This window comes from Malus sylvestris, chromosome 10, assembly GCF_916048215.2.
Source record: "Malus sylvestris chromosome 10, drMalSylv7.2, whole genome shotgun sequence".
Classification (NCBI taxonomy): domain Eukaryota; kingdom Viridiplantae; phylum Streptophyta; class Magnoliopsida; order Rosales; family Rosaceae; genus Malus; species Malus sylvestris.
Genome location: NC_062269.1, coordinates 19,537,631 through 19,554,197, shown reverse-complemented (window position 1 = coordinate 19,554,197; position 16,567 = coordinate 19,537,631). Strand labels below are relative to the sequence as shown.

Genomic DNA, 16,567 nt, shown 5'->3' with positions numbered 1-16,567 from the left:
TCTGTTTTCATTTTCAATTCCATTCGAATTCACCATTTTTTCGAATCACCATATTAAGAGTCTTTGATTCACTAGTACTATCACTGTTTCGTAAACTAAACACTGACTATTTATTAAACGGAACACTAGTACTATCACTGTTTCGTAAACTAAACACTGACTATTTCTTAACTGTTTCGTAAACTAAACACTGACTATTTATCAAACGAACACTATTTATCAAACGAACAATAGTACTATCACTGTTTCGTAAACTAAACATTGACTAATTCTTAAACAGAACACTAGTACTATCACTGTTTCGTAAATTAAACATTGACTATTTATCAAACGAACACTAGTACTATCACTGTTTCGTAAATTAAACACTGACTATTTATTAAACGGAACACTAGTACTATCACTGTTTCGTAAACAAAACACTGATTATTTCTCAAACGGAATACTAGTACTATCATTGTTTCGTAAACTAAACACTGACTATATCTTAAACGGAACACTAGTACTATCATTGTTTCGTAAACTAAACATTGACTATTAATCAAATAAACAATAGTACTATCACTGTTTCGTAAACTAAAAACTGACTATTTCTTAAACGGAACAATAGTACTATCACTATTTCGTAAACTAAACACTGACTATTTATCAAACGAACAACAGTACTATCACTGTTTCGTAAACTAAACACTGACTATTTCTAAAACCGAACACTAGTAAACTAAACACTGACTATTTCTAAAACTGAACACTAGTACTATCCCTATTTCGTAAACTAAACACTGACTATTTCTTAAACAGAACACTAGTATTATCACTGTTTCGTAAACTAAACATTGATTATTTATCAAATGAGCACTAGTACTATCACTGTTTTGTAAACTAAACACTAACTATTTATCAAACGGAACACTAGTACTATCACTGTTTCGTAAACTAAACATTGACTATTTATTAAACGGAACACTAGTACTATCACTCTAACACTGACTATTTATTAAACAGAACACTAGTACTATCACTGTTTCGTAAAACTAAACACTGATTATTCTCAAACGGAACACTATACACACACACACACACACACACGAGAGTTCAATTTTATAATGAGATAGATCCAAGGCAATTGCATGAGACTTCCAAACATAATTCAGACCAAACATAATCATAAACTAGTTTCCAAACATAATTCAGACCAAACATAATCAAAAAAAAAAAAAAGCATAATCATAAACGTTGATGTGAGTCTCGCACTTTAAGTTTCACTAATCCAAGAAATCTTCCCTTAACCTTCATTATTTTGTAGTGATTTGTGTAGAAGTTTGGATTATACAAGTGAATGTGCAATGTGATACACTCGGTGAAATTATGGTTCCAATCTAAAGTTCATTATTGTGTAGTGATTTGTGGAATTTAAATTTTTTTGAATTTATTTGATGAGAGGCGAGGCGAGGAATTGGAGATACTTAATTATGTTGGGGGTTAATTGGTATCGACTGGCAAAAGTTTTTTTTATTTTTTTATTTTTGACGAATCCTCTAGAAAATTGCATATTTGTAAATAAATGAAAGTTTAATTCTAACAAAAGTGGGCTGACGGAAGGCAGGGGCATGGATGCAAAATGAATTTCTTATTTTGCATGTGAGGCTTCCTTGTTTTGGTTGTTCTTTCTAGTTTTTGTCATTTTTCATTAAAGTTTAAGTCATTTTTATTAAATAAAGTTAGTAAATGATTTTTGGTTAATAAAAAGTTTGAAAAAACCTTTTTCATTAAAGCTCGGGTCAAAGGTGAATAAATATTTGGAATAAACAACATGGCAATTTTTATTCCTAAAGAATGTTAAACACGACCTGTAAATAAAAAAAAAAGTTAATTGCAGATATATGGCAGTTATGGTCTAGTGAATGGTTATTTTGTTCTAGCTATTCTCAAGTAACAAAAGTGGGTTGCCAGCTTTGGAGCAAATGTTAAAATAAATTATCAAATTGGGAATAAAAATTGTCATGATATGGGTTTTCAATTGGTGGAATGATTGCAACCGTTTCAGGAAAAAAAATAGTTGAAAATGAATTAGTTTTGTTTTATTTGACTTCTGGGCTCGATGACAATTTCGTAAATAATATGAAGTTACATTAACAGATTTTGGTTAACATCTGTCAGGGACAAAGCTGGAAGAAAAATTTGATGTTGCATGCTGGGCTTTGCTTCAGCCCGTGGGACTTTTGTTTTTTTTTGGCCTGTTGTATGTTACTTGTGTCATTTTCATTAAATGTCAAGCCCTTTTCATTACATATCAAGCCCTTTTCATTAAATAAAAGTTGTTAATGGTTTTTTATTAAGAAAAAGTTGCCCCAAGCCCTTTTCATTAAAACTCCCATTTTCTTATGGTAAATGACAGACTCATTGCATCCTTGATGTTTTGGAAGGATATTGTTGTAAATGACACAAGAACCTTCTTAATTGCGTGGCAAACAATTGAAATGAATACACCCATAACAGGAACAAGGGCAGTGAAATTTTTTACGTTCACGGAAAATAACCTTCATTTAGTAAAAGAAACCATATTGATTTCCTCGGAATGGGATTTACTCGGTGAAGTCTGGGTATTTAGTTGCTCAAGATATGTCTATGAATGGGGAGCTTGGGCGTAGGGGTACTGGTCAATCGAGTAGTGATACTAATCAGGATGCTACATGGAAGGAAGTATGGCGTTTGAGGATTCCACCTAAGCTGCGTCATTTTATTTGGAAGGGATGTCGAAATGTCTTAGCAATTCGCTCTAACTTAAGGAGACGGGGTATTCGACTAGAGACTTGGTGTCCTTTATGTGACGAGGAGGAGGAAACACTAGTTCATTTTTTTTTTCAATGTTCGTTTGCACGTGTGCTTTGGTTCGGTTTTTCGTTGCAGCTGGACTTAGGGACGGTGGAGGATGCTGACTTTATGCAGTGTTGGAAGGGTTTATGCACTAGATATGGTGAGGAGGAGTTGGACCAGTTGGTACGATGGGTAGTATGTGGACAATGAAGGATATGGAAATGCCGTAATAGTGTAGTCTTTGACAAGGCAATGTGTGACCCGCGTGCTGCGTTGGATCTATTGCATTTGCATTGGAGGCAGATAACGGAGAGTCAGGAGGTTACTGATTTGTGAAGGTGTAGGCAGCAGGTTTGTATGGATGTGGTGCAGCATAGGTGGGTTAAGCCTCATTTTTGAACTATTAAAGTTAATTGTGATGGGGCTTGGTGTAAGCAAACGAATAGGGGTGGTATTGGATGGGTTGCAAGGGATTTTGCTGGCATTTTTCAATGTGCAGGAGGTATGGGAGACTTATTGTGTGGTTCTAATTTGATGGTGGAAGCAGAAGTGATGAGATTGGCTTTGAGGGCTTGTGTGGAAAAGGGATTTGAGCATGTTCAGTTAGAGACGAATTCGAAGGTTTTGGTGGAGATGCTAAATGGTGTTTTGGTTCTGGAGGCATCAATGGAAGGTATTCTATGGGATATTCTTCATCTTCGACAACAAGTGTGTTATGTTGAGTTTTTATTTTCTCCTCATGCCTGTAATGAGGATGCGCATTATGTGGCTTCTTTTGGCATGTGTATGAGGGGGGGCAACATTTGTGGATTAACTTTGAGCCGGATTGGTTGTTCAATATTTTGGCGTCAGATGTAAACATTCCTATTTATCTTTAATAATATCTACTCTTTGACAAAAAAAAAAGTAAAAGAAACCATATTGTCATAAACCATCTCAGCCGTGAAAAGTGCTAAAATCTAACGGTGTCAAAAGTTTTGTCCAGCTTTGTCCTCTGATCTGAGTCAATACATACACACATACTACGCAAACCGTCTAAAGAAATTGAAGGAAAACAAAGGGTTTTTTTCCACAGCATGACCGACCAGCAACTGGCTCAGCACAAAAAACCAGGTGTAACGCATTGGGTCTGCCATAGGAAATGAGATGACGCAACAATCCACAAAAAGCCCCAGCAACCAATGCCAGGTTTAACAACCAATAGCTGATGCGTTATCTCACATCGGTGAGGGACAATAATGGAGGACTCCCTCTCTCACCTAATGGATATTTGGCACACAGGTTTAGCGAAAACATATTAACTCGCAATGTTTAGAAACATAAACAACTAATAATTGGAGGAGAAAATAAAAATAAACATTCTTCATATAGCTATTGTAAATTGGTGGAAGTTACCGACTAACCTTGTCTCATGGTATAACAACGGATCTTAGACAACTTATGTTTAGCAACACTGTTACTGGAAGGATGGAGGGCACTGACCAATAAGCCATATGGCAAGTTCCATCTTGAGCTGATCACAAGGTATTAAAAGGAACCCTGTTTTAGGAGGCTTGCTGTCTTAATGAATTTCCTGCAGCTTGCTTGGAATGCTCTTTGTGCAAGACTGTAACCTGAGAAAACTCGCCTTGGTTTCCACATTAAGCTCATAGAAGAAGCTTTGCCTGATGCCGGTTGAATACAAAAAAGCATCACGGAATTTCCTAGATCTTTAACACAATGGTTCATAAGGACAAATAACGTGCCCTTATTCTTTTCATGGAGAATAAGAAAGTTAAGATGATCATATAAGGTAAGGGAAAACTTTGAGAGTACCCAAAACGAGTTGCAGAGGAATTAACATCCACATGACGGAAACACCATAGTAAATGCACCTAAGCACATAAAGGGTCCAATTAATAAAACTCTACTAAAATGATTGAATTTGGGAAAACGAACATTGAAAATGGATTCAGGACGTTGAATTACCCTAAGAAGGATGCCGAGTAAATTTTGAAAAAGTCAACAGGGAAGATTCCAGAGAATATTCTAGGAACATTCCAACCGGATCGATCAATGGGCTGGGTCAAAGGTCCGGTTCGGTTGGGCTGGGTCAAAGGGTAGTGGGCCGGTTCCACGGCCCAAAGGCTTGAGGTTTTTTGGGTTCTGGGCTTGGTTTTAACGAGCCTAAAGCTCGAGTTGGATGGCCCAAGGGCTTATGTTACAAATGGGTTTTGGGTTGGGCCTACAAGGGTTAAAGGGGTTAAGGACTTAGGCTTACACGGGCTTGGGCTTAAAAGCCCGACCCAAGGAAGAAGAACACCGGAGTTTGGCCGAGAAGTTTTCGAACTTCGATCAAGGTCAAAACGAAACCATTTTCAACGTATAAATAGTCAAATTGAAGCTTGTGAAGTAAGGGTTCGAAATATACCTATTGGAGGTCGTGAAATGGCCGGAGTTGGTCGGGAAAAGTGCTCGATATCGTTGGTCATTGTCGAAAACTGGGAAAATGATATGAGTTCATTTTCTGCGTTCAAACACGCCAAACCACTTCAATGACAACCTAAACTTACTTATAATCACCATTTACAAAGATTTGGAGTGGTTAAACAACTTACCCATGTCGGAGGAAGTAGGAACTCGCCGGAGAATCCTTTAAACAATGGGAACGCCATTGTGCAAGGAGGAAGAGAAAAGACCCATCCCCGGTGGTGGGTGGTGGTGTTGTTGTCGTTGATGTGGTGTGGAGGTGTGGGTGTGTGGGTTGGTTCTCGGAGGGAAGAGATGAGAGGGAGGTCCGAGAGTTGTGTGGAGGGAGAGAAAGAGTGATCCATGAGAGAGGGAGAGACCAAGAGATTGAGAGAAAACTGGGAGAGGTGAGGGAGAAAGATTAGGGCCGGGGGGACAAACCCAAAAGCAATGGGCCCCCTTGGGCACACAAAATAAGGTCCAAAAGCAACCTTTTTAAAAATAAATTACCCAACTTAGTGAAATTATAAAAATACCCCTTCGTTCTAAAAACTATATGAATATTTCAGGACAGGTTATTACAATCTACCCCCGTTAAGAAAATTTCGTCCCGAAATTTGAAATAACTTGTTACACTGAAATACTCAAAGATAGGAAGAAGAAAAATATATACATATGTAATGAAGAAATCAAGTAAGAGCGGTTGCACAAAAGGGAGAATGCCACCCCTTCGCGATCGGGTTGCAATGATTCCATCTTTCGTACCTCCAGGCTCATACCTTCTTCCCCCATCAGTGTAAAAGTAGAAACATAATTTATAAAGGTATAAAGTTGAAAACATATAATAGTGTAAGGTCAAAAATATGTACGTAAAATATGATGGCTTCAACATAGGTATGTAACAACATATAAGTCGAAAACTAGTATAGACTTAAAACTGAAAGTAGAAAAACTCGACCAAACCTTTGTAACTTTGAAAATACCGGCAAAACTCTAATAAGGTAAGTTAGAATACTTATGCTAAAACCAAAATCGAAAATGAAAGTGGGTCTTACCTAAGCATACGTAACATCATGTACTATGAGAAAACATGTGTGTGCCTTTGGGTCGAGTCCCAACAATGACTACTCAGTAACATCTATCGTAAACGGGTCCATTTGCCCACTTGCTTAACGAACCAATGAATAAGCTATCGATATTATAGTTGGCCGCTTACGATATTGACAACACATTGTTGTCCGATAAACAAGTAGTAATTTCCCAAAGGTGCACAATTACCATTTTTGCCCCGTAATGTGAGAGTGTGCATAAATCGTTCGATTCTCACCTCAATCGCGCTGTCTTACCTTTCCAGAACGCCCCAATCAAATCTGCTAGAAGTGTTTCGACATCTACTTAAAAAAAAATTACTATAAAATACAATAGACTTAGTGTATATGTATATATTGTATTTTAAAATATGTATTATTGTATTATTATTCTATATAAGTTTAAAAAATTTAAGTTTTATTTATTTTTATAGGATACTATAGGCAAGGAGTGAGATTAAAAAATTATAAAACACATTAAAAATAAAAATATCAAGTAATTTAAAAATACCAAACACGTTAAAAAATATAATAATTAATTTACAAGTGAGAAAAATGTGAAAAAAATATGCAAGCTCTTATGATCGCTTCTTGTATGCTTTGAGGATGGGTACATCGTCGTTTGATTTTAAAACCATACACACCCGCATGAAAAGAATTTTTAATGGAGTGCAAAATAAACCAATATCATTTCCCTTTGTGATTGATGAATATTGATGGGTTTTACTATAAAAAATGTGCAAGGTTTCCTCACCTTGAAGCACAACTCCTTTCATTAGACTCTTATTTTGGGTTGTAATACTTAAAGGACAAATGTTGTTTTTATATTTTGAAGTAATATTTATGTGACAATGTGATATACATATACAAATTTAGTATTATGTTTTCAATTTTTTGGAGGTCAAATTATGTTTTTCATTTTCATTATTTATTGATTTAAAATATATTTTCCTTAACGGGTAAATGGTCGGGTCATATTACTTGATAAAATTAACGGATCGATTTTGAGTCGGGTCATATTACCCGTTTACTTTAACGGATGTTACACGATACAAATCGTTAAGATATCGGGTACGTCACGAAAACGAAACAAACACGAAAAATACGACACGAATGCCAGGTCTATATATTATATTAGTCTGCACACATCTCCCCACACACACACACACACACACACACACACACATATATATATACTAGCCTTCATGCATGCGCGTGAGGCTTTTTTTTGAATCACGGTGTGCTACGCACGACTTACTCGTTTTAAATGTATTTATATGCGTAAATTGACAAAGGGAAAGCCAAATATTTGAAGTAATTGAATAATTTTATATCATGCTAGAAGAAACCTATCATAAACCAATTAAAATAACTAAATTCACATAATAAAATCGGTCTCTATAGAATTTACATTAAGAATAAAGAAAATAATATTTAATAAACAATTGATTGAATCACATTAGTTAGCCTATTGTGAGGCTAAGCCCACCTGCCCTTTAGTGTAGATAATATCATTTGTTAAAAAAAAAACAATCATTTGACAATTAATTTAATCACATTATTATCCGCATGCGAAAGACCCTTTTTATAACTGGTATTATGCGCCTCTTAAAATGTTTTGAACGTGTTTTAAAATAGAGAAAATAATATTTAATAAACAACTGATTAAATCATATCATTGCTAGCCCATTGTGAGGCTAAGCCCATGTGACAGCCTGTCCCGAGATATATTTCTTGATGGTGTGAAATGTCGATTCTACCCCTTTTATTCTTGAGTTGTGTGTGTGCATAAACTAAGGTTTTGGACCAATAAGCTCTATCCCTTATTATTTTGACCCAATTAGAACTAAGGTTCAAATTGTTTTGGTTTTGGTTGTTGTTAGTGACCCAAAACGGGACCACACACACGCACACATACTTTCTCTCTCTCCCATTGACCCTCTCTCTCTTCCCTCTCGGTTTTTCACCATTTCCGTACAATACGTACTGAAAAACCTTAAACCTGATCATTTCGTTGTAAATCGAAGTTTTTAAAGTCACTTTTGTGTTCCTGGTGAGCTCAAGAACACATCTATACCATTTTTAGAACGTGAGAGCTTGTAAAACCTGAGACACCATAATCTCCGATTTGAGCACTGTTCATGCAATCGTGAATGTGAGGTTTTTAGAAGATTTCAATCTACTAGTGAGCTTTAGGACATCTTCACGAAGCTCGAAGAAGAAAAACGAAGTGAATTGGACGTCGGGAAGTTGAGTTTGGCGAGTTTCAACTTTGGTCGGATTATCGAGGTTTCCCCAGTGAAATCCCGTAGATTTCAAGGCTTGAAAGTGGTAAGGTTTTGTTCCTTTCGTCCTAAGCTTCATTTTGGTACAAATTTCATGAAATTTGGTTGAGACATGAGCGGGAAATGACGATTTGAAGTTTTTCAGTTTTCCGGCGGCGGCGTCGGTCACCGGAGTTCGAAGGTTGAAGACGACGGAATATTCCATCAAGTTTGAAGGAATATTTTAATGGCGTCAGGTTAGTATGGGGGTGGCCGTAAACAGGGTGACGAGCGGGGTCATCTCGATGACTTTTATTTCATTGTATAAGGCCATCACGATTGGAGGGGCCTTCTTTCTTTACGAGGGAATTGCTGCGCTTAGTTGGGTTTTCTTTTATACGTTGTATCCAGAAACGCAGGGTCGATCCCTTGAAGATATGGAGGTCTTGTTTGGTAAGTACCACAAGTGGAGAGAAGCCAATGCCCTGCTTAACAAGACTAAGCAAGCTGATCATGGTTTTGGTGACGACAACAAGGCTCAAATCCATTAGGAATAGAAAGGCAATGCTTAATCAATGTTTAATGCACTTTATGATGATGATCAATTCCTTTATCTCATATATTTCAGTTATATGCAACTGTACTTACATCTATAAGAATAATTTTCATTAAAACCCAAAAATTTGTTTGGTATGTAGTGAAGTTGAAAATTTTGAAAACTTTTGGTTTTCATCTTTAGTGAGACATAGATCTCAAGCAATCACTCCAGCCATTATATTAAATTCTGAACTTTTAAGAAGAATAATGCCAAGGAACCAAATTTTATAAACCAAATGACACGGTTGTTTATGGTTGGATTATTACTTATGTGTTGATTAACATGCTTAACTCCTATTGATGATACATCATTTGGTTTGCAAAATTTGGTTTAAAAGTTTGGCATTATCCTTCTAAAAAAATCACTAAACACAGCACGTGAAAACCTCACTCTACCTAGACATCCATTGACTTACCCGTAAACCCTCATCCTCGCTTATCGACTTTCCCTTTATTCTTCTCTCTGATCCTAGTGTCCTTTCTAACATTTTCTAGTGGACACAAAATCTTCATCATCAAGATTGATCGAGCACACAAGTTCTATGCTCACTCTCACCTTTTGGGAAGGTTCAGAGTCTCAGACATCTTATTTTCTTTGTTAAGTAACAAGATGTTCCATCGATATGTTTGGTAGATGTGTATAATATATAATTATTTGTTCTTGTTAGAACATTTAGTTAATTTAGAATCTTCTCCGTAATTGCAAGAAGGTAAATTTTTATGGTAATTATTTTAAGAATTTGTCTCATATGGGTTTTGTCAAACCCTATATATGTATAAATTTATCTTTCTTTGTTCATTTATTTAATCATCTTTATTGGTTATTTTCCAGCTTTCAATTCAGTTTATCTTGTTTGATTCACCTTCTAAGCTGTCTTATTTAACTCTCAACCTAAACATTAAGGCGTGTTCCAAACAATAAGTCCATAGGATTGGCATGAGCGGATTGCATGAGCAAAGAGGGAGTTTAGCAAATACTCAAGGAAGGTAAGCCGATAGGATTTCTGTTTTGTAAGTCTGTATTTTGAGAAATATGAGTAGATTATTTAGATCTAATTCAATGGCCAGCGCTAGCACTAGGTCCAATCTAGGAACAATTCCAGATGTAGTAAATGAAGAACAAAAACTAGAATTTCAGACAGATGACACTGTCGACTTTGGAGATTGGAATATTCCCAAGGTTTCTAGTAAAAACATCTATAAAAAGAAATGGTCAGTAGCCTCTTTTAGAAATGAACACCACGTCAAAACATTTGAAAAAGCATATGCTCTTAGCAAAGAACATGAAACTTGTCAATTATTCACGCCGGAACAAATTAGAACCCATAGAAAAGATGGTTACAATTACATTCACATAGGCCTAGTCCAAATTGCAGTTACACCATTAACAAGGAGAGGTCTCAATACGTCTATCTTGCTATGTCTCTGAGATGCTAGATTCACTGATTTTAGTGATAGTATTCTTGGAATGATTGAGTCAAGTTTTTATAACGGACCAATTCATTTTGATTGTTTCCCAGATCTCACAATAAGCCTTTCAGACCCTCACATGCTGAAAGCACCCACGTTAAACATAAAAACTTCAAGGTACCAAGTCTTTGAAGGGGTCCAACCATTAGCTCTAATTTTAGAGTCTATTACAAGGTTATAAGAACAAACATGAATATCCAAGCCTTAGTCAAAAGTCCTAGAGACCATACACTCTTAATCCAAACAAACCAAGAATATGCTAACATCAAAATACCCAGAACCATTAGATGGTCAGATATCAGTCTACCTTCAGATTGGTGTTTGATTAACGAAAGCAAACCAGTTAATATTCAAAATAGTCTAGTCAATCTAGACAACATAGAACAATATTTTGATGGAACAGTTAAAATCAACTTTGACCGACCAACCAGAAAATCAAATGCTTAACTACAAGAATTTCCCCAGTCACACAAATCCTTAAAACCCAGTAGGAATTCTTTTTCTGGATCCACATCTACCATTATGATGGGTCAAGACCAAGATTTAATCAATTGATTAATTAACAAAAAATTAAAGGCAGTTGAAACAAGCTCGACTGTTACTCAGCAAGAATTAATCAATGACTTGATTAATGTCAAGTTAAAATCAATAGAAACAACTTCTCAAGCCACTCATCTCATTTATCAACCTAATACCCAAAATCAAGGAGAACAAACTTCTCCAACAGCTTCAGACTTTGAAAAAAGTCAAGTCAACCATCAATTACTAGTCTTAAATAAACCATTCAAGATTCGATGGAAGAAACTCAATGCTGACATTGAAGCTATAGAAAATATTCCCCGTAGGGACATTTTCCGTAATAAGTATACAAAAGAACAAAAATTGGACAATTACAATAAGTGGACCAATTTCATGGAAAAACACAAATTTGAAGTATTTTTCTTCGACTTTGTTGAAAAGTATTATGAATTTGAAAACAAATTAGAGGTCATCACCAAAGAAAATTGGGTCAAAGAAGATAAAACCTTAGTTTCCTCTAGTCATCCCCCATGAGAAACTATTTTAATTTCCACTGCAAACACCCAAATACCAACTACTCCTTTCAAACCTCCTAAAGAAGATGTAGGAGTCAAGCTAGTCATCAAACAAAACAATTTCACAAACCAGAGTTTGCACACCATAGGAAAACGGTTAGACAAAATCGAAACAAAAATAGACAAACTTTCCCAACCAAAACTAACACTTAGGGAAAAACCTTTAGTCAACTTTCCAGAGTCTTCTTCTAGCACAATCGCTTTGAAAACCATTTCCACAAGTCAAAAAACAGACCAAATGTTACAAGAATTAAAGCAAGAAAAAACAGTCAGTGTTTTACAACATCCAGAACAATCTTGTGTAGAAACAATTTCTACAATATGGGATTCAGAAAATGAAACCGAAATAGACTCCATTAGGAAAGTAGAACAAGCTTTTCAAAACCTTGAACTCAAAAGGATCACAAATAAACGAGTCAACCAAACAACTCTTACCAAAAATTGGTATCCGATACCAACACCTCCGGATATTCAATTTGAGGAACGAAACATCCAAAATGAATTCTCAGTTTTGGCTAGTAAACTATATGAATGGAATATAGATGGTTTATCAAAATAGTAACTTTTAAATAAATTACAACACATCTCTATGGTTTCTAATAGTTATATTACCAATCATAATCTTAGCCAAACCCAAGTTGTCGACCTTTTGATCACTGGATTCACAGGAATGCTTCATTTATGATGGGAAAAACATCTCAATGAACAATCACGAAATGAAATTAAACATGCAGTTAAAAAGGATGAAGATGGAATGCCCATCTTTGATGAGCATATATGACAAGGAGTCCCAGATGCAAGGAACACCTTACTCTTTACCATCACAAAACATTTCATAGGTACACCCAATTATGTCACTTACAGAATTCATGACCAACTTAGCAATCTAAAATGTCCAACCTGAAGAGATTTCAGGTGGTACAAAGACGTTTTCATATCTAGAGTCATCCTTAGAGAAGATAGTAATCAACCATTTTGGAAAGAAAAATTCATCCATGGATTACCAAACCTTTTTGCCCATAAAATTAGGAATGTTTTAGTCAACGACGAAGGTATCATACCATATCATACCTTTACTTATGGAAATATTATTAATATTATCCAGAAGGAAGGATTGAAAATGTGTATTGATATGAAAATTTCAAAACAAGTAAATAAAGACGAATCAATAGCCAAATATGAATTAGGAACATTTTGTGAACAATATGGATTACCTCCTATTGCTCCATCCAGCAAAAAGAAAAAATCAGAAGCCTACAATAGGTATCCAAACAGACACCCAAATAGGTATTCTAGTAGGAAACATCCCAAATATAACAAATTCAAAAACAAGAATTTTGAAACAAATAAATTTTATGACAAACTCAAGTCCAGCAAGTGGAAGAGGAAACCTTCAGGAAAATTTCACTCCAAAAATCAAGAACCAAAAGGGAAATTGCTACAAGTGTGGCAAATTCGGTCATTATGCAGATAAATTTCGTGTTAAGAAAATAATCAGCCAGTTGAAAATCTTTGAAGAAGAGAAACTACAGCTAATTCAAGTCTTAAAATTAAGGGACACAGACCATAGTCAATCCGAAAATGATTTAAGTACTAATTCCTCTTCTTCCAACAATTCCTCAAGTAGTCTTTCATCCCCCGGCATTAAGATAGGATGCATTGATACTTGTTGTAAAAAGATTTCAGTCCTTAATAAACAAGAAGAACAGAAAATCTTCTTATCGAATTAATCAGTAAAGTAGATGATCCATAATTGAAATCGTTCTACTTACAAAAGCTTAAGAAATTAGTCTCCCAAAATGAAGCCAATACCAGTTAACCCCAAGTTTCCCAAAAAATAAGCCTTAACACAACCTTGGAGTGATTTAATAAATCCAAGAAAGAAATTACAGTTAAAGATTTACAAAGAGAAATCAACAAAATCAAAGATGAAATTAGGTTTCTAAAATCAGAAAACCTAGAAATTCATACACATCTCAGTAGGATTCAAACACAAACACTTGTCAACAATAATGATGAAGGACACGATAGTTCTTCCTCAAGTCACAATTCAGATTCTCAGTCTGAAGAAAAATCAACAAAAGGTTTAATATTAGGGTTATTAGATAAGATAAGAATCTAGAAATGGTATTCTAAAATTAAAATAATAATTGAAGATTTTCACTTAGAAACAATTGCTTTGATTGACTCAGGAGCAGACTTGAATTGTATTAAAAAGGACTAATTCCTACTCAGTATTTTCATAAATCAATAGAAATGCTTAGTGCTGCCACGTCAATGCAATTAAAATATGAAATTCCAAAAGCTCATATCTGTCGAAACAATGTTTGTTTCAAAACTCCATTTGTTTTAATAAAAAACATTTCAGACCCAGTTATTTTAGGACTTCCTTTCATAGCTCTCCTATATCCTTTTAAGGTACACCATAATCGGATAACCACTAGGATGTTTGGACAAAAAATCACATCTGAGTTCTGCATGAAAACATACCTCAAAAAATTAAGACAATTACAAAAGGATAGCATTTCAAAAACCATCAATTTACTTACCAATAAAACACAACAAATTAATTTCTTTAAGGAAGAAATTAATTACAAAAGAATCGAAGAACAATTAACAAATAAATCTTTGTTACAAGGCATTGACAATTTTCAAAAGAAACTTATAAATGAAATTGTTCTGATATTCCTAACGCCTTTTGGCACAGAAAACAACACATTGTCAAACTTCCTTACAATAAGGATTTTGATGAAAAGAAAATACCCACCAAAGCTAGGCCAATTCAAATGAGTCAAGAAGTTATGGAATTCTATAAAACAGAGATTCAGGAACTTCTTAATAAAGGAATAATTAGAAAAAGCAAATCACCATGGTCATGTCCTGCTTTCTATGTCCAAAAGAATGCAAAATTAGAAAGAGGAACCCCTAGGTTGGTCATCAATTATAAACCTCTTAATGAAGTCTTAGAATGGATACGATATCCAATTTCTAACAAAATAGATTTGATGAAGAGACTAAGTCAAGCAGTAATTTTTTCAAAATTTGATATGAAGTCTGGATTTTGGCAAATTCAGATTCATGAGGATGATAAATACAAAACAACATTTGTCACTCCCTTTGGTAATTATGAATGGAATCTAATGACTTTCGGTCTTAAGAATACACCCAATGAATTTTAGAATATCATGAATGAAATATTTAATCAATACAATCATTTCTCAATTATCTACATTGATGATATTCTCATTTATTCTAAATTGATATATGAGCATTGGAAACACTTGAATATGTTTGCTAGGATAATTAAGTCAAATGGATTAGTTGTCTCAGCAACCAAAATTATACTATTTCAAACCAAAGTTAGATTTTTAGGATACAATATCTACCAGTCTACCATTCAGCCAATAAATAAAGTCATCCAATTTGCAAATAAGTTTCCAGATGAAATCATTGACAAACCCAATTACAGAGATTTCTAGGATCCTTAAATTATATTGCAGAATTTTATCCCTATCTTAGACAACAATGCAAACCTTTATTTGATCGTCTCAAAGAAAATCCTTCACCTTGGTTTCATACTCATACTTCCATTTTCAAACAAATCAAAACCCATGTTAAGACTTTGCCCTGTCTTGCCATTCCAACTCCTAATTCATTCAAAATTGTTGAAACTGATGCCTCTGAAATTGGTTATGGAAGTATTCTCAAGCAGTCTGTCTCATCCGGATCTCCTGAACAAATTGTTCGTTTTCATTCAGGAGTATGGAATCTAGCAATAAGTAATTATAGTACTATTAAAGCAGAAATATTATCTATTGTATTATGCATTAGTAAATTCCAAGATGATTTGTTAAATAAAATTTTTTTAGTCAGAGTCGATTGCAAATCTGCAAAACATGTTTTACAAAAAGATGTTCAAAACATTGCATCAAAACAGATTTTTGCAGTCATATTAAGTATTTTTTATTTTGGCATTGAATATATTAAAGGTAGTCAAAATTGCATCCCTGATTTCCTAACCAGAGACTTTTTGCAGGGGAATAATGACAGACAAAAAAATTGATCAGAGGAGGCTTCCAATCACTCTACCACCACCACCAGTCAAACAAGAATCAAACCCAGATTCTTCATCGGCCTTAGCTATTACCAACTGATTCACTCATTTAGGCTCCACAATAGGAAACCTTAGACGAAATTATCAAACACCCCATCCAAATTATCAAACGACATTAGTCAGTCAATATAATCCATATTCAACTTAAACTTACCAATCCACATCTTCCCAATCAGCCAGTTATACTAAAACATCACCATATGTCAAGAAAAACCCCAATTAATATCTTTTCAACATTCTTTTCAACATTCACCAAGAACAAGCACCAGAAAAAATAGATAAAATAGTTTTTCCACCCAATTTTCATTATCAGCCAACCAAATCATATAAAATTCTCAAATATTACCAAGCTATTCTCAGTGAGACTGAATCCATTTCAATTAAACCACTTTACAACAAAACCCATGAAAACAAAATCCTTTACCATTTTCTTTATATTGGAAAGTTTTTAACTGAATTAGAATGGGGACTCCCCCTCTACCAGACCAAACCCTTTCATACCTAGCATGTTCTCATCCCTAATAATCATTACAATTATTTTGATTATATTCAAGCATGGACTAACATTTTACTCCATCAAACAGAAGACTTGAGTCATTCATGGTTCATCAATTTTGACAAAAGTTTCAGATTAAATTTCCCAACATGGTTTCCAAAATGGTGGTCAGTTCATGG

General features: G+C 34.8%; 1 long non-coding RNA gene across 1 annotated transcript; it reads right to left on the bottom strand.

The window, feature by feature from the left end:
- Window positions 1-3,724: 3,724 nt before the first annotated feature.
- Window positions 3,725-5,523, bottom strand: LOC126587485 (uncharacterized). Its single transcript, XR_007611083.1, has 5 exons — window positions 5,415-5,523; window positions 5,228-5,323; window positions 4,633-4,691; window positions 4,213-4,481; window positions 3,725-4,067 (listed from the first exon to the last, which is right to left on the bottom strand). It is a non-coding gene; the product is annotated as an uncharacterized LOC126587485 (long non-coding RNA).
- Window positions 5,524-16,567: the final 11,044 nt, after the last annotated feature.